The sequence below is a fragment of the Euleptes europaea genome, chromosome 11 (assembly GCF_029931775.1).
Source record: "Euleptes europaea isolate rEulEur1 chromosome 11, rEulEur1.hap1, whole genome shotgun sequence".
Taxonomy (NCBI): domain Eukaryota; kingdom Metazoa; phylum Chordata; class Lepidosauria; order Squamata; family Sphaerodactylidae; genus Euleptes; species Euleptes europaea.
Genome location: NC_079322.1, coordinates 50,936,226 through 50,949,794, shown reverse-complemented (window position 1 = coordinate 50,949,794; position 13,569 = coordinate 50,936,226).

Sequence of the window (13,569 nt, the reverse complement as noted above, 5' to 3'; positions counted from 1 at the left end):
TGGTTACTTATATGTCCCACACGAGAATCCATATTTTGTCTTAAATAAAGATACCCTAGGAAGCATAACTGTGAAAGAACTCTGCCTTGAATGGTGGCTTTGATATATCCTTTCAACCTAGACAGATTATTAGTTCTGGAATCTCTTTTCTTGGAGATGCAGGAAAAGGTTGGGGAGGTATGTTCTCAGTATGCTTTAGATCAGGGGTGTTGAACTCAATTGTTACGAGGGCTGGATATAACATAAATGTCACTTTGTTGGGCCAGGCCAAGCCTCTCCAGGCCAGATTGAGAATGGGGGGGGGGCTGCCTCGGAGGCCAGATAAGAGCCCTCAAGGGGCTGGAGACGGCCCACGAGCCTTATGTTTGACACCCCTGCTTTACATAGAAGATAATCCTTAACAGAAGCACTTAGATTTTATAAGCCATTGTGTGCTTCAGATGCTGTAGTTAATGTTATAATCTGATGCATTGTCAACTACTTCTTTCTAAATATGTAAAGGAGTTCTGGAAGTTACAAATTGGTAAGTGAACATTTTAGTAGGAAATGGGTCATCAAATGACCATTTTGCATCTTGTGGTTTAACAGAGCCACTGTTGTGAACCCTTCAATGTGAGGTGAAAACATGCTTTAAAAAATGTACAGGTTAACACTGTTTGCCGTGAGAACCCGAGCACCATCCCGGTTTCCCCTGCTATACATACAGTTAAAAAGGGGCTAGCTTTCCTCTCCCGTTTGATAAGGTTCACTATGAAAACTTGGTAAATGTGCATTTGCTTCAACGAATCCATGCATCCTTGGAAGAAGAGACTCAAGGAAAGGCATCTGCAACTGAGATGGGTCTCCTACCAGGAGCAGGAAAAGATAGGGAGGAGTCATATTTAAAAACTGAATGTATAATTCTATTCATTGATACTGACAGAGTGTGCTTCTGGAAAAGGGAGGTTACGGGGAGAACAATAAGGCTATTTGGATCTGTCATTGTAGCTGAGGCTCCCATGCTGTGAGAGAAGAAAAAGGCTTGTTACTGCTATTCCCAGATGCCCTCCCCTCTCTTGTAGCCACCCTCCTTTTTTTATTCTATGGGCATCGAGCCTCACTTCAAAGTTTTGTTCTAAGCAGGTGCTAGATTATACCCATTGTGGCGTCTGACAGGGTGCCCAGCGGGATCGCACTGATTATAGTGGTAAGAATTTGCAAGCTGTTCAAAGCAGGCGAACATCAATAGTGGAGAAGCACTGACTTGCGTGCCCTTTTATTGCTGTTTTTTTTCCCTCCGTTGGGCCGAAAGGCCAAGAGGAGAAATAAACCTTGCGACTTTGCTCCAGATTAATTTCATGTGGGGCTCACAGTTTGCTAGGTCACATGCTTGACGGAATTGAGCAAGAGTTTGGATTCATGAAGCGATAAGTCTGGTATGTGTCAAGAAGATTTTTCAAAATGAATTTTTAGATTTGACATGTTGTGCCGACTAGCAACAGCATGGCCTAAAGGGGGCAGCATACAATCACATCTGAGTTTCAGTCCCTCATATCTGAGCTTTGTTCTGCTTAGCTGTTTTGAACTGTTACAGCTGCTTTATCCACACCACATAAAAATACATTATTAGTTACATGTAATAAATACACATTTCTGCTCTTTTAGAAATGGATGAGTCCAAAGGTCATATTTTCCAATAAAGGTCTGGTTTGCTTCAGGTCTAGGGCCAAGTGTAGGTTACCCTTTGGCCAGTTTTTTTGCCATTCCATCCTTTAGTAGTCATGAAAATCCATCACAAAAGGGAGTGTTGAAGTAATATAGATTTAGATCGGTGGTAGCATCACCTCACAAAATAACAGTACTTAGCATTGCTATAACACTAACAAGTATTCCAAGCGTTCCCACATATATTCTCTTGTAATCCCTACAACAATTAAGAAAGTGAATATCATTGTGCCCATTTTACAGATGGGGAACTGAGGCAAAGATGTTTGCTTAAGGCTGCCTGCTAATTTTATGACCAAGGGAAGATTTCAACCAGAGACTTCCTGATTCATAGCTCAGCATCTTTGCTACTAGGTAATGTCAGCCCTCAGTTTTATCATCTCTTATCACCATAACATAATGCAAGCATCACGTAATACATACAATGTTTGCAAATGGTATATATTGCAGAAGACATCTTCTCTTAGATTCTTTCAGGTTCCCCTGATAAAAATCCAAGACAGCTAAGATCTTTATTAGTCTTTGGTCAAGCCTAGAATAATGAGCAGCATTTCCATCTTCCACAGGGAAAATATATTAGCTATGTTTAAGGGCAGTTTGAGAGTTGACATTCTGACAAATGCAAGGGTTAGGTCTGCCTACAGAGGTCAATGCACTGTGTGATTTAATCATTGATCTGTCTGATTAACAAGGATAAAGGAAGATTTGCTAATGAGTAAGCAGGAATTCTCATCCAGACACATTGTTGTTAGTTTCACTAAGGTTGCAATATTTACTTAAGAGTAAGGCCTGATGAATTCAGTAATATTTAAACATGTGCAGAATTTGGGTTGTAACTTCCACGATTTGCATCCAGGAGGCCCTGAGTGCAATCCCTGACCTCTCTACTTAAAGGACCTTTCTCTGCCTGAGACTCAGTGCCATTAAGAAGAAAAAGAGTTGGTTCTTATATGTCGACTTTCTTTACCACTTAAGGAAGAATCAAACCAGCTTGCAATCACCTTCCCTTCCCCTCCCCACAACAGGCACCCTGTGAGGTAGGTGGGGCTGAGAGAGCTCTATCAGAGCTGTGACTAGCCCAAGGTCACCCAACTGGCTTCATATGTAGGAGTAGGGAAACCAACCCGGTTCATCAGATTAGCGTCTGTGGCTCACGAGGAGGAGTGGGGAATCAAACCTGGTTCTCCAGTTTAGAATCCACCACTCTAATCACCTCTCTTAACCACTATACCACGCTAGCTCTCAGGATTGAACTGGATGACAGGATTTTGCTGGATGAACCCAAGGTAGCTTCATATGGTCAGGCTTTAAGTCCTCTACAGCCATTCATTCAATGTTACTTCAAGATCAAGCAAGAGATCCATGTTTCAAAATATATTTTCTTCTTGGTGAAAAAGAAAGACACAGCTGATCCTTTCAAAGAACCTATTAAATTTGCTACTACCATGCCATTACTGAAAGCACGCAATCTCCCCTCCAGGTTAGGCGTTTACTACCCTAATACTTTTTTACACAGTCAAGTTAACATAAACTGACTGCCTGGTAACTAACCATCCAAGAGGGAGCAGCTGCAACCTCACCCATGTATTGCTTTTCCTAGGCATAGCAAGCACACTCTGGACATGTTGTGGAAGAGTCACAAGAAGAGTGTAACATTCCAAAAGCACATCATTGAGTAAAAACAGGATTATGTCCTACATGTGAGACTAATGGTAGAGAAATATGCGTCTGTTTTCTTCTCCAAGGGGCCTACGGAAAGAAATCCTTCTTTCTGTCGCCATCTAACAAGGACAGCAGGTGCGGCTTGCTTCACACTTGGAGCGTCAGAGCCCAGAATAGTTACAATTACATGCTTGAAGGAGTACATCTCTTAAATGGCAAACTGAGTCACAGAAATTTAGTTCTCATGGTCCAAACCCCTCCCCATGACAACTATCAGCCTATACAAAACGCTCTTCCTCCCTGCCTTTTATCTTTGCCCTTTATGTTTTCTCCTTCTCTGTTAGTTGTTTTGTAGGTAGATTAGGGGAATGGCTCAAGGTCACGTGCTCAGATGAGATTTGGATTTACGGTTGTCAACTCTGGCTTGGGAAATTCCTGGAGATTTGGGGGGGGGGTGGAACATGGGGAGGGTGAGATTTGGGGAGGAGAGGGACCTCAGAGGGGTATAATGCCATACAGTCTGACTTTCAAAGGAGCCATTTTCTCCAGGGGAACTGATCTCTGTAGTCTGGAGACCAGTTGTAATGCTAGGAGATCACCAGGCCTCACCTGGAGGATTTTATTTGGACTGGAGTCTACATTTCACCATATTGTGTTGGATCTATTGGAATGGGGGCTGTTGTAAGGAGGGGAATTAGGTGAGAATGAGGGTATGACAGAGGGACTTATTTTGAATGAGATGGTCAGAAATATTTGGCACTCTAGAGGCTTTTTGAAATACAACTTAAATTAGTTTTATTTGTCTCTTTTTGTGGGATTTAGAAGAGTTGGTTTTTATACCCCACTTTTCTCTACCATAAGGAGACTCAAAGAGACTTACAATCGCCTTCCCTTCTTCTTCCTGCAACAAGCACCTCGTGAGTAGGTGGGGCTGAGAGAGGTCTGAGAGAACTGTGACTGGCCCAAGGCCACCCAGGAGGCTTCATGTAGAAGAGTGGGGAATTAAACCCAGTTCTCCAGATTAGAGTCCACCGTTCTTAACCACTATACAGTTCTGACTGTCAGGTTAGCAAATCTTCAATAACAGGAAATATTGGTTGTAACAGAATATCAGAACTGAGACGTTTGAGATGGTTAAGTCCAAGTAATATATTGTACTTCCAAATATATCAAGGTGCTTTACATACAAGTGTTTAAACCTTTATTTTCTACTTAGAGTGTTTTCTCTGGGCAGTCACGGGTTTGTTTGTTAAACTTAAGCTTCTTTTACACTTTCTTAAACTTAAGCTTCTTCTTTTTTACCTAGTGGTTCTTTTCTTGTAGGAGTTAGGAACATTAACACATTTCCCCAATTGCTCTCTTAAACTGGCCTGGAGTCACTCATTTCACAAAGAGCTATCTCCCATTAAACTCTAGGAATCACTCTAAAGTATAGAGCTATTTTCCTTATATAACTGGTTATGGATCCTGTCCTGATCCCAAAACCCAAAATGTGTTCCTTTTGACTCCTGAGGGGAATCCTCCACCAGACAGTTTACAGCTCACACAGCTGTTTCCAAGTTCTCTTTGTTAACTTCTCCTAGTCAACTGTCAGTTCTTAACTGTCAGAGTTCTAACTGCTACTCTCAGAATGCTATTTGAACTCCCTGTCAATCATGGGGGTTCTATGACCGGGACAACTCTTTAGAATGTAGCTGTCCACCACGGTGTGATTTTTTCCCCTGGACAGTCAGTGAGAATGCTTGAATGTCCAGATCAATAACAGACATCTGGCAACCTTATGAGTTCACTGCTCATGCTGCTGCTGAGATTCCCTGCTCCTCAGGAGCAATATTTTGGGAAGGAGCACACTGGAGCAGATAGGGAAGGCAAGGAAGTCCCATTCCACTGATGGAAATACTTTCCACTGGTAGAGATTTACCTCATGTCCCGAGTCGCTGGGCAAGGCCTGCGTCTTGGGACATACTCCTCCCCCTTGAATGGGCCTCATCCGAGCCTTCCTGATCTTCGAACATCCGCGAGAGGAAATCAGCATCCTGGTGGCATGCTCCTGGATGATGGCATACATCGAAACTAAAAGGGAGAAGAGAAAGCTACCATCACATCACTCTATTGTTGTGATCCTTCATTCTATGTAACCACTGCAAGGGGGCGTGATCCATGACCAGGGTGAAATGGTTGTTAAACAAATAATACTGCAGGGCCCTGACTGCCCATTTGAGTACTAAAGTTTCCCTCTCCAAGGTGGCATATTTCTGTTTGGCTGGCTGTAACTTCCAACTGAGGAACAAAATGGGCTTCTCCTGTCCGTCAGCGTTCTGGGTCAACACTGCACTTACCCCAGTTTGCGACACGTCAGTGTAAACAGTGAAATGATGGTCAAAGTCTGGATTGTGAAGGACAGGTTTTGTCGTGAGGGCCCATCATAGGTCATGGAAGGATCTACAGCTCTCCTCTGTCCATCGCAACTGGTTGGGCTGAGACTTCCACAAGAGGTCAGTCAGAGCTGCCGCGCAAGTGGCGAAGTGGGCAATGAACCTCCCATAATACCTGACCATGCCTAAAAATCGCCACAACTGCTTCTTCGTCCGGGGCTCCAGGAAGTTTTCTATGGTCGTTGCTTTTTCCGGTAAGGGTTCAATGCAGCCATTACCCATGATGTAGCCGAGGTACTTTAGTGTCTTAAATCAGGGGTGAGGAACCTATTTCCTGCCAAGGGCCATTTGCACATTTATAACATCATTCGGGGGCCATACCAGGTGTAGATCTCCTGGTGAGGGGGAGAGGCTAGGGTTGCCAGGTCTCTGGCCACCACCTGGAGGTTGGCAACCCCAGGGGAGGCCACGCAGAGAAGGCCTGGAGGGCGCCCCTGCTCCCCCGGTCCTCCCCCCTCCCAAACGGGAGGGCAGCCAGCGGTGGGCCTGAGCAAACGAGGCACCAGAAGGGTGCAGCCTGTGGTCAATTGGCAAGGGAGGAAGGAAGGAAAACAGAGAAAGAGGAAAAGGGAGAGAGGGAGAAAGAAATGGAAAGAGGGGGAGAAAGAAAAGGATGGAGGGAGACAGACAAAGAGACAGAAAGAGAGGGAGAAAGAAAAGCTTCCCCCCCCCACACACACAAACACTTGCTGGCCCCACGCGACCTTGCCCCAGGCTCCATGCCCTCCTGCCACCAGAGTCCACAAAAGCCCCCCCCCCCGAAGCCCGATCGGCTCCTGCATGCATCCTCTGCCGCCGGGAGCCTCTTTCCCCCCCTCCCTCTCGCTGTTCAACAGCCAACAGGCAGCAAGAGGGGCTTACAGTGTGCCCCGGCATTCCTGCACGCTGCGGCTTTAGGGGGCAGCCTTTGGGGGAAGTGTCCCTCCCCCTCTTCTTGCCGACCGACAGCCGTCAGTCGACGAGAGGAGGTCCAAAGGGTGCTGCAGCGCTCCTGCAAGCAGAGGGCCCCAGGAACACCCTCAGGGAGGGTCGCCCTGTGCTGTGCCTCTGCGGCGGGGCCCCAGAGCTCCCGAGGGCCATAAAAATGTCCTCGGGGGCCACATACGGCCCCCGGGCCTAAGGTTCCCCATCCCTGTCTTGAACCCTAATCGACCTTTTTGCGGGTTGACCTTAAGACCAGCCTCGTGAAGTGCCTTCAAGACCCAGCCTAGATGGGTTTGATGGGCTTCCCAGTCTTCACTAAACACGATGTCATTGATATAGGCTAGAGCGAAGCCCTGACAATGGGCCAGTACCCTATCAACAAGCCTCTGAAAAGTGGCGGCGGCTCCATGAAGCCCAAATGGCATGGTTGTGAATTGCTGTTTTCGCCCAGGATCCGAGCCCGCACCAATACCTGAACACCCAGCTGCAAGGTGCGCGGTCGGGCCGTGCGGTCGTACACCTCCTTCTGCCAGACTTGGGCTTGCCGTAGGTTCTGGCCGGCCAGGTCTCTTGCCACCTGCAGCCTTTCCTGGAGTTGCTGCATATATTCAGTTGGTTCGGGGTCGGCCTCTCTCCTTCCGCTCATGCAGCCGACCCCCCTCTGGCGGCCGTCCCCACCCCTACCGACCCCCGGTAGGGAGCACTTACCGGGAGGTTGGGAGTGGAGGTTCCGAGAGACACCCCGATGCCCCAAAGCCCAGAGAAAGGGCCGGGGGGAAGCAGGAGGAGCAAGGAGGCTGCGGCTGGGCGCAACAGCGCGAAAGCCGCAGATGCGAGCTGCGGCAACGCTCCGGCCACAGCAGCCAAGGCGACCCTCCCAGCCTGGCCAAAGGAACAGCTGAGGAAGGGCCAGGGCACAGGGCCCCGCCTGGCCATGCAGCTGCCCAGCTGGAAGGGGGCCAGGAAGGCCCAAACCGCAGTGGGACCTGGTGGGGAGGAGAGGGACTTGTCAGGGAAGGGAGCCGGCCATGAGAAGAATGGCCCCCAGCTTTGTAACCTTGGGTGGGTGGGGCCTGAGGATGGGAGAGGGCCATAAGGAAGGCAGCATTCGCTCGAGAAGCCGCGAGAGAGAAAGAGAGAGCGAGGACAAGCTGCGAGAGGAGGGGGAGTGGCATTAACTCCCCCATCCGTCTCATTCTGAGGCCGGCTCTAAACCCTGGAGGGGCTAGGCAGCTAGCATAAGGACTACAGGGCACCCCGCACGGCCCTTGTCGGTAGCATAGACAGAGGGGAAGGCAGGACGGACCAGTTGCCAGCCACGCTGATACCACCAGCCGCCACTAGAGGGCAGGCTGGAGCATCACACCTCAGAATCTAGGTCACTGTTTTTACTATCCCTACCGTGGGTATGCTCCATCATCAACCAAAAGGGATACCGCAACCAAGAAATCAGAAGAAGATTGAGACTAGGAAGGACAGCCATGAAGGAGCTAGAAAAGTATGTGTCACTGGCAACCAAGATCAACCCATTCATACATCTCCATTACTATGCATGGCTGTCAAAGGTGGACAATGAAGAAAGCTGAGAGGAAGAAAGTTGATTAATTCATAATGTGGTGTTGGAGGAAAGTTTTACATGTACCATGGAGTGCTAAAAAAGACAAATAAGTGGGTTCTAGATCAAAACAAGCCTGAACTCTCCCTAGAAACTAAAATGACCAAATTGAAACTATTGTACTTTGGCCACATTGCGAGAATACAAGAGTCACTGGAAAAAAACAATAACGCTAGGAAATGCTGAAGGCAGCAGAAAAAGAGGAAGACTCAACATGAGATGGATTGAGTCAATCAAGGAAGCCAGGACCCTCAGTTTGCAAGACCTGAGCTAGGCTGTCAACTATCGTATGCTCTGCAGATCATTTCATAAGGTTGGCGTAAGCCAAAAACAACTTGAGAGCACTTAACACACACACAACTGTGGGTATGAAAAGATGGTGAAAATGTTTTTTTCAGTATCACAGAGAGATAACACACTGCCAAGAGGCAGCTTTGCCTCTGATTTCCCCCCCCCCCCAGTGCTCTGGTATACCTAGGCTGGAAATAACTAGATGCAGCCTCCTTGCATGCATACCAACATATATTGAAGAAAGGAATGTGTCTCTATATAACACTCTGCAGAAAGCACTTAATGTTGAAACATACCCTTAATCCAATCCAAATGTAATATTTACTATCTATCTGCATGATTATTCTGCAAAAAAATCATAACACTGTTCTTAAAAAGAAAATGCTTCCTACTCCTTATGTAACAGCGATTTTAATGCATTAATATCAACATACAAAGGAAGAAAATAGGTCACAGATGAAACACGCTGGAGGCAAATCTGGATTGAAAGTGCCTGGGCTTTGACTTTCAAGGAGTTCCTCCATACACTGGGAGGGGGGTGGGGCATGCCACTCAGTGACTAATCTTTTTGCCACCGGCTCACATAAACATGTTTTTAAACTCTTTGTGCAATCGGTCAGGAACACGCTGTTCTCTTTTGTCTTGTGCCTGATATACTTGTGAGACCAGAGGAACAATGCCAAGACGAACCACAGCTTATTCAGCTGAATGTGCAGCGAAGCAGTGCATGTTTACCAAGACTTCCTATCTGCCCTACCCCCACAGGCATCCCTCCCGAGTAAGACGCAAAAAACTCTCTACTAAAACCAGAACAAGGGCCAAACAGAGCAGCGGCTACTGGCAGCAGCTACTCTTTCCTCCTGAAGGTTATTTTTTTTTAAGCATTTTGGTAACTTATAGTTACATAATCATATTTTGGGGTGGTGGAGGAGGTTCCACTCCTGAATCAACCCTGCTGTTGCCCTTTATTTAAACCACTCAGTTCATTTCCAAGTGTACACAGCTCACAGGAACCAATGGGAGGGCAGGCTTAACTCTCTCTCTCTCTCTTTTTTTAGACTTGCAGTCTCAAAAACAGCTGGAATAATCTTCTGGCTTTATTGAAACCAGCTCCCATATTGTCAAGCATTAATCCTTTCTTTTCTTAAAAGTCCTAGCTGTGCGGCATAAACAGAAGGTGTACAGCTCTTATCTACTGTTTTGAGGCCTTCTCCTTCTCCTGTTGACACAAGATTCCTACAGCTCCCGCACTTCATTGGGAATTAGTGAAGAGACACAAGAAAGGAAAGGCTTAAGGAGGGCAAATGTCTTGCAGATCTCTCCCCTCCTGCCTTTTGCAGAGTTTGAACCGTGGGCTTGGTTTTTTTCCAACTGAAGTAAAGTCAGTGTTCTCTAGGGTTGCCAACCTTCAGGTAGTAGCTGAAGATCTTCTGCTATTACAACTGATCCCCAGCCGATAGAGATCAGTTCCCCTGGAGAAAATGGCCGCTTTGACAATTCGACTCTATAGCATTGAAGTCCCTCTCCTCCCAAAGTTTTTAGAACACCCCCCAATAAACTTTTGATTATTTTTGTGAGATGCATGAAGTAAGTCACTGAATAGAAAAAAATGGTGAAGAATAATGGGTAGACAGCAAATGGAGGGAAAGGCCCAAGATGGAAAACATAAGAACTAGGACCATATAAGATGATGATGACATGATGATGATGCGGAATTGTGCTGCAGTCCTGCCCCTGTCCTTTGTGTGGTAGAATGCCCCAAACTCATTTTCTGAGTTTCATGAGACTAGCAGAAAAAATAGTTTAGTTACTAAAGGAAAGGAGATGCCAACAAAATGGAGACTTAATGGCAACACCATGAGTGGAGGAGAAAATATTGTGAGCAAGGGATTCAAAGTTTATGGCCTAGTTTGTGACTATAAAGTGTAAAGTATACTAGGATGCACTGATTATTTACAGCAGCCTAGGAGAGTTCAGCTGGGGCCACCCCTACCCACCTTCCAGGGGCTACAAGGCCAGTGAGGAGGAAGCCATTAGCACCTGAAGAAGCCACCAATGGCCTGAAAAAATGTAGCTGTTTTATTGCTTTTTGTCTCTTTGGTCTTTTGTTTTGGATTGTAAACCACCTTGAATGCATTGGCAGAAACAGGATATATAAATGAAGTCAACAGACACAGGAATGGAATTCTGGAATTTGACATGAGAAAACAGAAGAGGTACTGAGCACATTCTGTGATCATATATGCAACCTAAAATATAACATTCTTTCGAATAACTGGAACAATGCCACATTGAACTACCTGCCAGGTACTGTCTACGTTAAGCAAGGGATTATTTTTTCGCAGCTCTAACCTTGTAACTGGCTGTGTTTTTGTGTTACACTCCCTTATTGACTGAACCAAGAAAAGGTCTTGCATTTCAACAATATTTACACAGCACACCCTGGTGTTATACCAATAGTTACTAGGGAAGTAACTGATAAGGTAAAAATATATAGGTTTGGGTTGTTCTGCAGATTGACAAAGGATCACATGAATTGCATTATTCCAGGAGGATGGTTTGAAGACACTGACTTCTATACAGAATTAAGGGACCCTTGACAAAAGTCTTTAGGCCTCAGCGGCTGTTGTGAAGGTTCACAGGTGTTACAGAACCTGTTACTAGCTTGGGAAAGGGATCAACTCAAGGGCCAACTAAAAGTGAACTATAATAAATTAATCTAACCAATCCATCAGACTCTGGTACCACAACAGCCAATCCTTTCCTCCTCCCACTTGGGAAGGACTGGATCCCTGCTTTACATATGGAATTGCTATCTTAGGTTTCCATTAATTTTGACATGGATCATCCCATCCACTATGCCTGTCAGAGTAATATACTCCAAGTAATCCTCACCTTTCTCTACATGTTCCTGGGCCACGCCATAACACCGATTGTGAAAAAGTAACAAAGAGCAAGCCAGTTCCTTCAAAACCTTTGCCTGCTCTCTCAACACATAGTGGCTTGGCTGGCACAAATACCTTTCCCACAGCTATTACAAGAATATATGGTACAAGTAAATCTTTATCCTTCCCTTCCTCCATGGAGCTCAGGGTGGCATGCATCAGTATCCTCTCCTTCATTTTAGCCTCATAAGGTACATTAGGCTAAGGGTGCATGTCCAAGGTCATCCAACGAGCTTCATGGCAGAGAGGGGATTTGAGCCTGGATCTCCCGTCTTAGGCTGATACTCTGGAATATAGATGGAATCTCCAAACTACAGCCAATAACATTTCTTCCTCAGCCTCCTCTGAACTAGACATAACAGCACAGTGGTGACCATCGCACAAGTTGCCAACAACACTTAAACACTCGCCCTATGGATTCACCATCTTTACACGAGCAAGCAGCTTACCCACAGCCCATATTTTAATCTGTGAAATAGAAACAGTGACCTGACCTACCAGAAGTAGTTGTACAGTATATGATGTGCCTCAGAACACTTCTGAAAATGGAACTCTTCAAGGATCAGCAAACACACATGCAAAAGGACTACCATGCAAGTGACTCTCAATGCTGATTATTATGACTAGGCTTTGGGAAAGTTCATTTGCAGAAGCTGAGAATTACAGCAGCAGCAGTAAAATAACTCCCAACAGGAATGTTCCTGTCTAATCTCACTGGCTCATCTGAAAGTTCCCCTTTATTAGTAAGTTAGTACACAGTAACATTCTTCCAAAAATAAGATTTCTTGAACGATAACGAAAGTACAACTGCAGGGCAAAGGCAAAACCTTCCATTATACAACACGACAAAGGCTGCGACTCCAACAGAGTATGTCCAAAAAATTCTTTTCAAGGTTTGGGTACTCACCACCCTGCCTTTACTAATTACTTTAAATATCTATTATTTTAGCATGGTTTGCCAAGGAATATTGGAAAAACTTGCAAGGAAAAAGGAATGCAGTGCACGCTGATACTTTAAAACTTCTTATGCTCCTGAGTCCTTTGGTGTTAGGGAACATCCACCTCTTTCAAATCCTGTTTCAACTCATTTTGCTATTTCTTAAATTCTCTGCCTGTGAAACAGCAGTTGTCACCTACAAAAAGGTTACACTGCAGCAAGACTATTAAGCCTCTACTGCCATTTTACATTCAGCCACATGCACCTCTTGTACCAAATCACATCAAGGGGCAATTTTATTTTAGTTCCAGAGCAGGGCTATATTACTTTTGTATTCTCCAAAACACCATTTAATATTAAGCAAATATTAGAGTGGTTGTTTCAATACAGTACAGCACATCACCTTGGAATGTCAGCAACAATTAGTAATAATGGTTTGACCAAAAATTGAACATGGGGGGATAGGATATGCAGGTGTGTGTGTGTGTGTGTGTGAAGTGCCGTCAAGTCGCTACCGACTCATGGCGACCCTATGAATGAAAGTCCTCCAAAATGTCCTCTTTGACAGCCTTGCTCAGATCTTGCAAATTGAAGGCTGTGGCTTCCTTTATTGAGTCGATCCATCTCTTGTTGGGTCTTCCTCTTTTCCTGCTGCCCTCAACTTTTCCTAGCATGACTGTCTTTTTCAGTGACTTGTCTTCTCATGACATGACCAAAATACAACAGCCTCAGTTTAGTCATTTTAGCTTCTAGGGTCAGTTCAGGCTTGATTTGATCTATAACCCACTGATTTGTTTTTTTGGCAGTCCACGGAATCTGTAACACTCTCCTCCAACACCACATTTCAAAGGAATCTATTTTCTTCCTATCAGCTTTCTTCACTGTCCAGCTTTCACACCCATACATAGTAACAGGGAATATGATGGCATGAATTAATCTAGTCTTGGTGGCCAGTGACACATCTTTACACTTCAAAATCTTTTCTAGCTCCTTCATGGCTGCCCTTCCCAGTCTCAATCTCCTGATTTCTTGGCTGCAGTCTCCCTTTTGGTTGAT